The sequence below is a fragment of the Oncorhynchus kisutch genome, linkage group LG10 (genome assembly GCF_002021735.2).
Source record: "Oncorhynchus kisutch isolate 150728-3 linkage group LG10, Okis_V2, whole genome shotgun sequence".
NCBI lineage: Eukaryota > Metazoa > Chordata > Actinopteri > Salmoniformes > Salmonidae > Oncorhynchus > Oncorhynchus kisutch.
Genome location: NC_034183.2, coordinates 22,067,939 through 22,081,529, shown reverse-complemented (window position 1 = coordinate 22,081,529; position 13,591 = coordinate 22,067,939). Strand labels below are relative to the sequence as shown.

At 41.6% G+C, this 13,591-nt stretch overlaps 3 non-coding genes across 3 annotated transcripts; all 3 read right to left on the bottom strand.

The window, feature by feature from the left end:
• Window positions 1-9,426: 9,426 nt before the first annotated feature.
• On the bottom strand, window positions 9,427-9,499 carry trnav-cac (transfer RNA valine (anticodon CAC)). Its single transcript has one exon. It is a non-coding gene; the product is annotated as a tRNA-Val (tRNA).
• Window positions 9,500-10,856: 1,357 nt separating this feature from the next.
• Window positions 10,857-10,929, bottom strand: trnav-cac (transfer RNA valine (anticodon CAC)). Its single transcript has one exon. It is a non-coding gene; the product is annotated as a tRNA-Val (tRNA).
• Window positions 10,930-12,857: 1,928 nt separating this feature from the next.
• Window positions 12,858-12,930, bottom strand: trnav-aac (transfer RNA valine (anticodon AAC)). Its single transcript has one exon. It is a non-coding gene; the product is annotated as a tRNA-Val (tRNA).
• Window positions 12,931-13,591: the final 661 nt, after the last annotated feature.

The window sequence follows — 13,591 nt, the reverse complement described above, 5'->3', positions numbered from 1 at the left end:
TTCCGTGGCCTCCAATTGCTCTTAAATACAAGTAAAACTAAATGCATGCTCTTCAACCGATCGCTACCTGCACCTACCCGCCTGTCCAACATCACTACTCTGGACGGCTCTGACTTAGAATACGTGGACAACTACAAATACTTAGGTGTCTGGTTAGACTGTAAACTCTCCTTCCAGACCCATATCAAACATCTCCAATCCAAAGTTAAATCTAGAATTGGCTTCCTATTTCGCAACAAAGCATCCTTCACTCATGCTGCCAAACATACCCTTGTAAAACTGACCATCCTACCAATCCTCGACTTTGGCGATGTCATTTACAAAATAGCCTCCAATACCCTACTCAACAAATTGGATGCAGTCTATCACAGTGCAATCCGTTTTATCACCAAAGCCCCATATACTACCCACCATTGCGACCTGTACGCTCTCGTTGGCTGGCCCTCGCTTCATACTCGTCGCCAAACCCACTGGCTCCATGTCATCTACAAGACCCTGCTAGGTAAAGTCCCCCCTTATCTCAGCTCGCTGGTCACCATAGCATCTCCCACCTGTAGCACACGCTCCAGCAGGTATATCTCTCTAGTCACCCCCAAAACCAATTCTTTCTTTGGCCGCCTCTCCTTCCAGTTCTCTGCTGCCAATGACTGGAACGAACTACAAAAATCTCTGAAACTGGAAACACTTATCTCCCTCACTAGCTTTAAGCACCAACTGTCAGAGCAGCTCACAGATTACTGCACCTGTACATAGCCCACCTATAATTTAGCCCAAACAACTACCTCTTTCCCAACTGTATTTAATTTTTATTTATTTATTTATTTTGCTCCTTTGCACCCCATTATTTTTATTTCTACTTTGCACATTCTTCCATTGCAAAACTACCATTCCAGTATTTTACTTGCTATATTGTATTTACTTTGCCATCATGGCCTTTTTTGCCTTTACCTCCCTTCTCACCTCATTTGCTCACATTGTATATAGACTTGTTTATACTGCATTATTGACTGTATGTTTGTTTTTACTCCATGTGTAACTCTGTGTCGTTTTATCTGTCGAACTGCTTTGCTTTATCTTGGCCAGGTCGCAATTGTAAATGAGAACTTGTTCTCAACTTGCCTACCTGGTTAAATAAAGGTAAAATAAAATAAATAAATAAATAAAATATAGTCAGGCAGTTGTGGATGGGTTATTAGCAAATGCAGGCGTGCACAGGTGAACAAACAGCTGGCCTGCGCACCCCTAATATGTGGTAAACATAGAGAATGATAGAGATATCATCTTTACACAATGCATTTGGAAAGTATTCAGACCTTCACCTTCTCCACATTATGTTAGATTACAGCCTTATTCTACAATGGATTACATCGTTTTCCCCCCTCAACAATCCACACACAATACCCCACAATGACAAAGCAAAAACAGGTTTTTAAAAATGTTTGCAAATTAATTAAAAAAAAACTGATATCATATTTACATGAGTATTCAGAGACCTTTGGCAGCGATTACAGTCTCGAGTCTTCTTGGGTATGACGCTATAAGCTTGGCACACCTCTATTTGGGGAGTTTCTCCCATTCTTCTCTGCAGATCCTCTCAAGTTCTGTCAGGTTGGATGGGGAATGTCACTGCACAGCTATTTTCAGGTCTCTCCAGAGATGTTCAATCGGTCCGGCTCTGGCTGGGCCACTCAAGGACACTGAGAGATTTGTCCCAATCAAGTCCTGCATTGTCTTGGCTGTGTGCTTAGGATTGTTGTCCTGTTGGAAGGTGAACCTTCACCCCCGGTCTGAGGTTCTGAGCACTCTGGGGCAGGTTGTCATCAAGGATCTCTGTACTTTGCTCCATTCATATTTCCCTCGATCCTGACTAATTTACCAGTCTCTGCCTCTGAAAAACATCCACACACTATGATACTGCCACCACCATGCTTCACCGTAGAGATGGTACCAGATTTCCTCCAGACCTGATGCTTGGCATTCAGGCCAAAGAGTTCAATCTTGGTTTCATCAAATCAAATCGTATTTGTCACATGTGACCGAATACAACACCTTACAATTAAATGCTTACTTACAAGCCCTTAACCAACAATGCTCTAAGAAGTTAAGAAAAAGTAAGTGTTAAGTAAAAAAAATAGATAAGTACAAATTTGAAAATAAAAGTAACAAATAAATAAACAGCAGCAATAAAATAACAATAGCGAAGCTACATACAGGTGGTACCGATACAGAGTCAATGTGCGGGGGCACCGGTTAGAGGTAATTGAGGTAATATGTACATGTAGGTAGAATTAAAGTGATTATGCATAGATAATAAACAGAGTAGCAGCAGTATAAAAGAGGGGTTTGGGTAGCCCTTATGGCTTGGGGGTAGAAGCTGTTTAGAAGCCTTTTGGACCTAGACTTGGCGCTCCGGTACCACTTGCCGTGCGGTAGCAGAGAGAACAGTCTATGACTAGGGTGGCTGGAGCCTTTGACAATTTTTAGGGCCTTCCTCTGAGGTCCTGGATGGCAGAAAGCTTGGCTCCAGTGATGTACTGGGCCGTACACACTACCCTCTGTTGTGCCTTGCGGTCGGAGGCCGAGCAGTTGCCTTACCAGGCAGTGATGCAACCAGGATGCTCTCGATGGTTTAGCTGTAGAACCTTTTGAAGATCTGAGGACCCATGCCAAATCTTTTCAGTCTCTTGAGGGGGAATAGGTTTTGTCGTGCCCTCTTCATGACTGTCTTGGTGTGCTTAGACCATGATAGTTTGTTGGTGATGTGGACACCAAGGAACTTGAAGCTCTCAACCTGCTCAACTACAGCCCCGTTGATGAGAATGGGGCATGCTCAGTCCTCTTTTTCCTATAGTCCACAATCATCTCCTTTGTCTTGATCACGTGGAGGGAGTGGTTGTTGTCCTGGCACCACACGGCCAGGTCTCTGACCTCCTCCCTATAGGCTGTCTCATCATTGTCGGTGTTCAGGCCTACCACTGTTGTGTCATCAGCAAACTTGATGATGGTGTTGGAGTCGTGCCTGGCCATGCAATCATGAGTGAACAGGGAGTACAGGATGGGACTGAGCACACACCCCTGAGGGGCCCCGTGTTGAGGATCAGCGTGGTGGATGTGTTGTTACCTACCCTTACCACCTGGGGGCGGACCGTCAGGAAGTCCAGGATCCAGTTGCAGAGGGAGGTGTTTAGTCCCGGGGTCCTTAGCTTAGTTATTAGCTTGGAGGGCACTATGGTGTTGAACGCTGAGCTGTAGTAAATTAATAGCATTCTCACATACAGTTGAAGTCAGAAGTTTACATACACTTAGGTTGGAGTCATTAAAACTAATTATTCAACCACTCCACAAATTTCTTGTTAACAAACTATAGTTTGGCAAGTCGGTTAGGACATCAACTTTATGCATGACACAAGTAATTTTTCCAACAATTGTTTACAGACAGATTATTTCACTTATAATACACTGTATCACAATTCCAGTGGGTCAGAAGTTTACATACACTAAGTTGACTGTGCCTTTAAACAGCTTGGAAAATTCCAGAAAATGATGTCATGGCTTTAGAAGCTTCTGATAGGCTAATTGACATACTTTTAGTCAATTGAGGGTGTACCTGTGGATGTATTTCAAGGCCTACCTTCAAACTCAGTTCCTCTTTGCTTGACATCATGGGAAAATCAAAAGAAATCAGCCAAGACCTCAGAAAAGTCAGGAAGTTGAAGCTTGGTCGCAAATGGGTCTTCCAAATAGACAATGACCCCAAGCATACTTCCAAAGTAGTGGCTTAAGGACAACAAAATCAAGGTATTGAAGTGGCCATCACAAAGCCCTGACCTCAATCATATAGAAAATGTGTGGGCAGAACTGAAAAAGCGTGTGCGAGCAAAGAGGCCTACAGACCTGACTCAGTTACACCAGCTCTGTCAGGAGGAATGGGCCAAAATTCACCCAACTTATTGTAAGAAGCTTGTGGAAGGCTACCCGAAACGTTTGACCAAAGTTAAACAATTTGAAGGCAATGCTACCAAATACTAATTGAGTGTATGTAAACTTCTTACTCACTGGGAATGTGATGAAAGAAGTAAAAACTGAAATAAATCATTCTCTCTACTATCATTCTGACATCTCACATTCTTAAAATAAAGTGGTGATCCTAACTGACCTAAGACAGGGAATTTTTACTAGGATTAAATGTCAGGAATCATGGAAAAACTGAGTTGAAATCTATTTGGCTAAGGTGTATGTAAACTTCTGACTTCAACTGTAGGTGTTCCTTATGTCCAGCTGGGAAAGGGCATTGTTGAGTGTAATAGAGATTGCATCATCTTTGGATCTGCTGGGACGATATGCAAATCTAGGTGGTTCTAGGGTTTCTGGGATAGTGGTGTGGATGTGAGCCATGACCATCCTTTCAAAGCACTTCATGGCTACAGACGTGAGTGCTACAAGTGGGTAGTCATTTAGGCATGTTACCTTACTGTTCTTGGGCACAGGGACTATGGTGGTCTGCTTGAAACATGTTGGTATTACAGACTCAGTCAGGGACAGGTTGAAAATGTCAGTGAAGACACTTGCCAGTTGGTCAGCTCATGTGCAGAGTACACGTCCTGTGTCCTCAGACCAGAGAATCTTGTTTCTCATGGTCTGAGAGTCCTTTAGTTGCCTTTTGGCAAACTCCTAGAGGGCTTTCGTGTGCCTTTAAAGGACATTTTACTTTGTGCATCTTGTCTTTGGTGTCATAAACAATCATTGGTTTCTGCCTGTGCCTGGTAAAGACTTGAGGTGGGGCCAATATGACCTCCTCCTTTAGACTATTTGGCAGAACGCCCAGAATATGTTCTTTAACCTCTCTGGGGTAGGGGGCAGTATTTTGACATCCGGAGGAAAAGCATGCCCAAAGTAAACTACCTGTTACTCAGGCCCAGAGGCTAGGTTATACATATAATTGGTAGAGTTAGATAGAAAACACTCTAAAGTTTCTAAAACTGTTAAAATTATGTCTGAGTATAACAGAACTGATATGGCAGGCGAAACCCAGAGTACAACCCCCCCCCCCCCACCAAATATTTCAGCTTACAATGGCTAGTAGTATAATTATAAGCCCAAGTCCTCCCAAATTGCAGTTCCTAGGGATTCCACTAGTTGTCAACAGTCTTTAGAAAGAGTTTCAGGCTGGTTTTTGGAAAAATGACCCAGAAATTGTCAGCAGCAGGGACTAGGATACTAGTCAGGATCGAGGCAAAGATGAATGGAGAAAGTACCGAGAGATCCTTGATGAAAACCTGCTCCAGAGCGCTCAGGACCTCAGATTGGGGCGAAGGTTCACCTTCCAACTGGACAGCGACCCTAAGCACACAGCCAAAACAACACAGGACTGGCTTCGGGACAAGTCTCTGAATGTCCTTGAGTGGCCCAGCCAGAGCCCGGACTCAAACCTGATCGAACATTGCTGGAGAGATCTGAAAAAACGCTCCCCATCCAACCTGACAGAGCTTGAGATGATCTGCAGAGAAGAATGGGAGAAACTCCCCAAATACAGGTGTGCCAAGCTTGTAGCGGCATTCCCAAGAAGACTCTTGGCTGTAATCGCTGTCAAAGGTGCTTCAACAAAGTACAGAGTAAAGGCTCTGAACACTTATGTAATTGTAACATTTTCTGAAAACCTGTTTTTGCTTTGTCATTATGGAGTATTGTGTGTCGATTGATCAATTTTAGAATAAGGCTGTAACCTAACAAAATATGGAAAAAGTCAAGGGGTCTGAACACTTTTCTTAGGCACTGTACTTGCAATGTAACCTACATCCATTGTTAAACTCGAGCGATGACTAGGTCCTTGAAGTTTTGTAACTTCACATGAATAAGTCTATGTCAATACAGATCTGAATGATTGATACCCTTTTTACTCTGCACTGTTGATAGTAGTTGATGCCAAAGCTTATCACTGAATTTCCTACTACAAGGACTCGGTCAGCTTGACAAAGTTCTGTGTTATATGAACACACACACATCAGTGATTGCCAGGGCGAGTAAACTGAGCAGTCGGGAAAAGTTAATATTGTGCATTTAGAATACAACAAAAAAGAAACAGCACAGCGACATGATCACACAGTTCACGCTCCACCACACACACACACACACACACACACACACACACATTAGAATAATCATAAAGCTAAACTAAGGTAATTGGGCATCTATTTCAGGAGAGGAACGACATGCATGCTCTCTTCTCTGCTGAGATTGATCCAGCCCCAGCAGTGCAGCCCAGCACTACCAGTGGTCCTCCCTACAGGCTGTCCTGCCTCACTCCCTTTTGACACCAGCTCCTGCCACAACAAAATATGATTGCTCTGAAGAGTACCTGCTGGATACAGGTAATTCAAATTATACTGTATCACACACAAACTTATGTGTGCAGGCACTAACTTGTTTTGTCTCACACACAAACACACACTTGATTTAGGTTAGTCTATAGTAAACGCTTTGTTATTAAAATAATATTGTGCCTCTCTTTCAGATTGGCCAAGCACACCTCTGCGAGCCACACCACCACTGCCCTTGACAGCTTCTCTACTGGGCCCAACAAGAGATGAGGTTGCCTCTTCATATTGGATCATGGCTGATGGACAGAGCCCATTAGAGCTGCCAATGATGTCTACTGGCCAAGCACAACAGGGAGGAAGAGATCCTGATGTGGGTGGATCTGCTTTGCTCTTAACACCAGCCCAGAGAAGCTCCTAGAGACACACAGCGGTGGCATTATGTTACTGCAGAGTGAAACGGTTAGTGTCACTGTTCTCTGCCACCTGCACTTACACAGCAGAAAGCCTCATTAATTCAAGGATGCCATTTGAGGATGTTGCTGCCGCTGCCTTCTTTCAATGGGGGCTGTAGACCTCGAAGCAGTGGTAGGCATTGAGGAAGGAGCAACCTGAGGAAAGAAAATCCTCCGAGCAGCATCCCTCTGGCCATCTATACAGGTGCTGCCACCAGCAGCTGAAACAAGACCCCAACAGCCCTCACACACACATACCAGCTTTCCATGAGTGGCAGGAAAATATCTAGTTTTCTCCCTGTACCTGGCACAGGGCATTGACAGGAGCTCAAACAGTCTGCCTTTTATGAGACTGAAAAGTAAAGCTGGATGGTGGAGAAGGGGGAGTGACTACAGACACACACAAATAAATAAAGAACTGAAAATCTATTTCCATTGATGGAAGTGGTTTGGACTCGTTTGATTTGTGTTTATTTCACAGGTACCATTTTAGAATAAGGCTGTAACCTAACAAAATGTGGAAAAAGTCAAGGGGTCTGAATACTTTCCGAATGCACTGTATTATTTTTGAGGGCTACTTTGTGTAAATGTTGCACAAAGACCAACATTTTATACTAATCACGGTTGAATATGTCTTGTATTATAAACCAATTTCTATAGTTATTGTGTGAATAAGTTTGTTGTACAAAGGATTGTGCTCCAACATTATCATAACTATGGCTTTGATTTCATTAATATCAACCTCAAAGTAATCTTCTCTATGAGTTGCTTTAATGTGTTCTTTATTAATAACATAAAGTGGGGCAAAAAAGTATTTAGTCAGCCACCAATTGTGCAAGTTCTCCCACTTAAAAAGATGGGAGGGGCCTGTAATTTTCATCATAGGTACACTTCAACTATGACAGACAAAATGAGAAGAAAAATCCTGTCAAAATGATCACAAGATCGGTGAGCAAAAATCCCAGAACCACACGGGGGGACCTAGTGAATGATCTGCAGAGAGCTGGGACCAAAGCAACAAAGCCTAACATCAGTAACACACTACACCGCCAGGGACTCAAATCCTGCAGTGCCAGACGTGTCCCCCTGCTTAAGCCAGTACATGTCCAGGCCCGTCTGAAGTTTGCTAGAGAGCATTTGGATGATCCAGAAGAAGATTGGGAGAATGTCATATGGTCAGATGAAACCAAAATAGAACTTTTTTGTAAAAACTCAACTCGTCGTGTTTGGAGGACAAAGAATGCTGAGTTGCATCCAAAGAACACCATACCTACTGTGAAGCATGGGGGTGGAAACATCATGCTTTGGGGCTGTTTTTCTGCAAAGGGACCAGGATGACTGATCCGTGTAAAGGAAAGAATGAATGTGGCCATGTATCGTGAGATTTTGAGTGAATACCTCCTTCCATCTGCAAGGGCATTGAAGATGAAACGTGGCTGGGTCTTTCAGCATGACAATGATCCCAAACACACTGCCCGGGCAACGAAGGAGTGGCTTTGTAAGAAGCATTTCAAGGTCCTGGAGTGGCCTAGCCAGTCTCCAGATCTCAACCCCATAGAAAATCTTTGGAGGGAGTTGAAAGTCCGTGTTGCCCAGCAACAGCCCCAAAACATCACTGCTCTAGAGGAGATCTGCATGGAAGAATGGGACAAAATACCAGCAACAGTGTGTGAAAACCTTGTGAAGACTTACAGAAAACGTTTGACCTCTGTCAACAAAGGGTATATAACAAAGTATTGAGATAAACTTTTGCTATTGACCAAATACTTATTTTCCACCATCATTTGCAAATAAATTCATTAAAAATCCTACAATGTGATTTTCTGGAGAAAGAAAATCTAATTTTGTCTGTCATAGTTGAAGTGTACCTATGATGAAAATTACAGGCCTCTCTCATCTTTTTTAAGTGGGAGAACTTGCACAATTGCCCCACTGTACATGTATTTCAAATCGTGCTATAACACTCATAAATATGCCTGATTTCATTCAATTTCAGAAAACCACAATGTAATCTTCAATAGTTTTTTATATTGTCTTTTATGCATTAAAATGGCAAATGCAACATCCTCCAAATGCAAAACTTCCTCCATTCCAGGTGACTACCTCATGAAGCTGGTTGAAAGACAAAGGGTGGCTACTTTGAAGAATATCAAATATATTTTGGATTTGTTTAACACTTTTTGGGTTACTAGATGATTCCATATGTGTTATTTCATAGTTTTGATGTCTTCACTATTATTCTACAATGTAGAAAATAGTGAAAATAAAGACAAACCCTGGAATGAGTGTGTCCAAACGTTTGACTAGTACTGTATGTATACTAGGGATTCCTGTTAAATGTAAATTCGCCATTGCAGTAGTAGAATGGAGTGATTTCAGTGCCAACAGAAATTGTATTGGAATTCCATAATTTGTATTCGTATTATAAGACATTGAATTTTAATTCAATATTTTTGAATTTGTAATTGAATCATTGAATGCATAAATGTAACTTTTATATCATGATTTGAAAATGGTAGATTTGCAAAAATAACGTGATCAGCACATGCACAGAAGCTTTGGGATCTTTACTGCAGAGAAAAATAGGTCACAGAAAATTCGGATTCACAACCACTCCGTTGTTAATTTTCAGTCATTGGTCCCATTTTGACAAAACATGTTTCCGCCCGGTTTCGAACCGGGGACCTTTCGCGTGTGAGGCGAACGTGATAACCACTACACTACGGAAACTGAAAGAGGTTGCCAGAAATAGAGTTAAAGAATCTCACCACGTGATGTGACAGCATGCATAACCATTATTTGAATAATCTGTTACTCTTTATGTTGACTATCATTTCATATATTCGACTTCTTAGATATATTCCGTTTTCCATTTCAGGTCTTTAAATTTAGATTCAAAACCAAAAGCCAACATCCTGGTACTTTGCCAGCCCGAAAAGGTAGAGGGGGAAAAAGACAATGAAGTGATCTCTGTGGTAAACAGAAGCTATCGGTACCAATGGAGAGGTTTCTGAAGCCAAAGTGGCTCAGTTTAGATTCGATTTAGGTTCTGAATGAAAGTTGGAAATATGTATTTTCCGTATGTTTAAAATACATATTTTATAGAACGTCGAAAAAGCCTATTTTCCAGAAGTTGAAAAATACGTATTTTCCTGGTGTTGAAATCCCGCTCATTTTTGGTTCTGAATTCAATTTGAAAAACATACTTCATTTATAGACATCTATGTTTGGGCCAAATCAAAGCTGGTCCAGACCTGACAAAATCTGAAACAAACATAGACGTGTAAGATTGTTCGAAGATTTTTTAAACCGAACTTTGGTGGAGTACCGCAGCTATGTTTCTCTCCAACAGCACCCTGGAGAGGCGCGCTGGGAATGGACAATCAACATATTTTGTGCCCCTGCCTTTGTCAAAGTGGGCACTGTTTATCACAGAGCAGCATCAGCGCTCAACTAAAAAGCCAAATATGTCACTGGTTGAGGGAAATTGTCATTGTTTAGAGGCAGAACTATGTGAGGCTTTATGTCTAGTTGTTAGAGGTGCGTCATGGTTAGTTTAGCTCAGAAAATAACGCCCTCGTCAATCTCCCGTCATAGGCTGCTACCGAATCCTGTCTAATTAGCGGGCCGGCGGTGGCTAAAACTCTGGAACATGTACTTTGTTCGCCTCTATGGATGCTGAAAGGCTGTGAAGGACACGTTAGAAGGGATTGCGACAAAAAAAACGTGATTTGGCCACCATAAGAATAATTTTTAGAGCAGATCGGTAGGCTAAACCATGTATTTTGCCTAGTGGTGTGAACGTTTGAGTTTTGGCCACTTGAGAGAAAAATGTAGGTGTGTTTTTGTCTTACAGTAACGTAATACTATTATATTCGGTTATGTTATGTAGAATAATATCATTATGTGATCTTGCAGACATTGACTCAGTTTTGATCTAACTTTCTAAAACAAGCACCAATTGCCAGAGTGGCCTATTCTCAAAGAGTAATAGCGTGATCCGCACATGCACAGAAGCTTTGGGTCACAGAAAAAATCTGATTCGCAGGCACTCTGTTTTCAGTCATTGGTCCATTTTAACAAAACATGTTTCCGCCCGGTCTCGAACCGGGGACCTTTCGCGTGTGAGGCGAACGTGATAACCACTACACTACGGAAACTGAAAGGTGTTGCCAGAAATAGAGTTAAAGAATCTCGCCACGTTATTTGACAGCATGAAAATTGCAAATTTGAATAATCTGTTACTCTTTATGTTGTATATTTATATATTCTACGTAGACTATGGATTCTTGTTTAATGTAAATTACTTTTGGACCAATCAAATATTTTTTTTCTCCCTATTGTAGTATTTGAATGGAGTGATTTCAGTGCCAACAGAAATTGTATTTGATTTGAATTCAAAAATGTTTAATTTGTAATGCCCAAATTGAATCATTGACTTCATAAATTGAACTTTGATATCATGATTTCAAACTGAATTAAATTTCAATGTAATAATATTTATATATTGAGTTTAAATATATATAAATATAGCATACATTTTCTGTGTATCAAGTTAACAAACTATCACTTAAATTTCACAAAAGTTTCAAATATTGAACTTCTCAGATATTCAGATTCAATTCAGTTCTAAATTCGGATTCAAAACAAAAGATAACATCCTGGTACTTTGCCAGCCATAAACGGTTGAGGAGTGCAGAGAATCAAACGCTCTCTGTGGTAAACAGAAGTAGGTGCTGAGCAATTAAGTGCTGAGCAATTAACATTTGTTTTTTTTTGTTTTTTTAAACAGGAGAATATTCTACATAGTTTAGCATCAAAAACATGGGAACTACAATGACTATAATCAATTGCGCGCCTACTTGTCCAATTATAAAATTGATTAAATTATGTATTTTTCTCAATCTACACACATAATGACAAAGTGAAAACAGGTTTAGAAATTTTTGCAAATGTATTAAAACAGAAATAACTTAATGAAATAAGTATTCAGACCCTTTGCTACGAGACTCGAAATTGAGCTCAGGTGCATCCTTTTTCCATTGATCATCCTTGAAATGTTTCTACAACTTGATTGGTGTCCACCTGTGGTAAATTCAATTGATTGGACAGGATTTGGAAAGGCACACACCTGTCTATATAAGGTCCCACAGTTGACAGTGCATGTCAAAGCAAAAACCAAGCCATGAGGTCGAAGGAATTGTCAGTAGAGCTTCGAGACAGGATTGTGTCGAGGCACAAATCTGGGGAAGAGTACCCCAAAAAATTCTGCTGTATTGAGGGACGGTAGAGAGAGCTGTGTGCAGAGGAGGGGGTCTGTGCCACAGTGTGTCGGGCGAGCGGGCCTGTCTGCTGTGAGCTGCAGACTGTCGACGTAGCTGAATGGGGGCAGCAGCAGGGACAGGACACAGACCTACAGCCAGTGCTACAGTGGGTAGAGGTGCAGGTGAGGCCACCATGGGAAGAGGTGACAGTGCTCTCACTCGCAACCAAAGGGTTGTGGTCAAAGTTTGAGAGACTGCGGCTGGCTGATGGCGTGCTACAGCAGGCATGGAAGGAGTCGGCTACGGGAGAGGAGAGGTGGCAGGTGGTGGTCCCAAAAGCATTGCGGGAGGCTGTGCTCCAGAGTACTCATGGAGTGGTGTGGACTGGAAACTTTGGGGCCACTGCACCCCCTGTCTCCCTCCCTGTGTCACCGCGTTGCCAGACAGAAAAGGTAGAGGAGAACACGTATCAAACGCTCGCTCTGGTAAACAGAAACAAGCGGTACCAAGTGAGGGGTTTCTGAAGACAATGTGGCCTCTTGACTTTATTTTCTTATCAATTTTGGACTTTTGGAACCGTTATAAGCTTTTATGACCCCATTCCCGAAAGCTAAGACTCTCCGGAACATGTATGCTGCGGCTTCTGTTCCCCTCTATAACGCTCACTTTTGATTACATTTTCATTCGTCAGCGCCAATTGACAATACAAAATAACAATAGTTCAAAACAATAGTGACAAAATGTGAAACCCACGAGTACTGTATTTATTTGTTTAATTTCAGACATTGGCCATAGCCTATGCTACCATTTACTTTATTTAAAAATGTTTCCGCCCGGTCTCGAACCGGGGACCTTTCGCGTGTTAGGCGAACGTGATAACCACTACACTACGGAAACTGAACACAGCAAGCATGAATACTCTAAATAACCCCACTGCTCAAATAGCCTACTCAGTATCATATAATAGGTTGTGTGTATCAAGATTTACTTCATACCTTTTAGACCTTCAGTACTGTTGAAAGTATGGATTATATATCTTGCGCTTCGCGCAGTTCGAGCATTAATAACAACAAATTCACGTCGATGGGTGACATGACAGCGTGGGAGGACCTTCCCCACGGTTCATTTAAAACCGTATGTCAGAGCGCACTGTCTCTTATTTCTACTCACAACGTTAGTTTAGCCGTATCGCGCAAATTGACTGCTCCGCATCTTCCCAGGTCCAGGTAGGGTAAACACATTTTTTTTGGCGGGTGCTGTCCAACTCCCGCCAAATGCAGCATTTAATATAAAGACTATACATTAGATAACATTTAATGAAGAAAATAATTTAAAATGTATAATTTTATTCCTAATTATTCTTGTTAAATTTGATTGAGAAGCACTTGGGACATTGAAAAATGGCCTCTTCCACTGAAATAAAATAGTCTCAAACGTATAAAATGTACATTGAAGTCTATGTCATTATGCGTCAATTATCATGAAGGCATACACACAAGGATCATTTTGAAATTTTATCCAGTGTATATTTTTTTATATATAATTTTTGAATGATTTA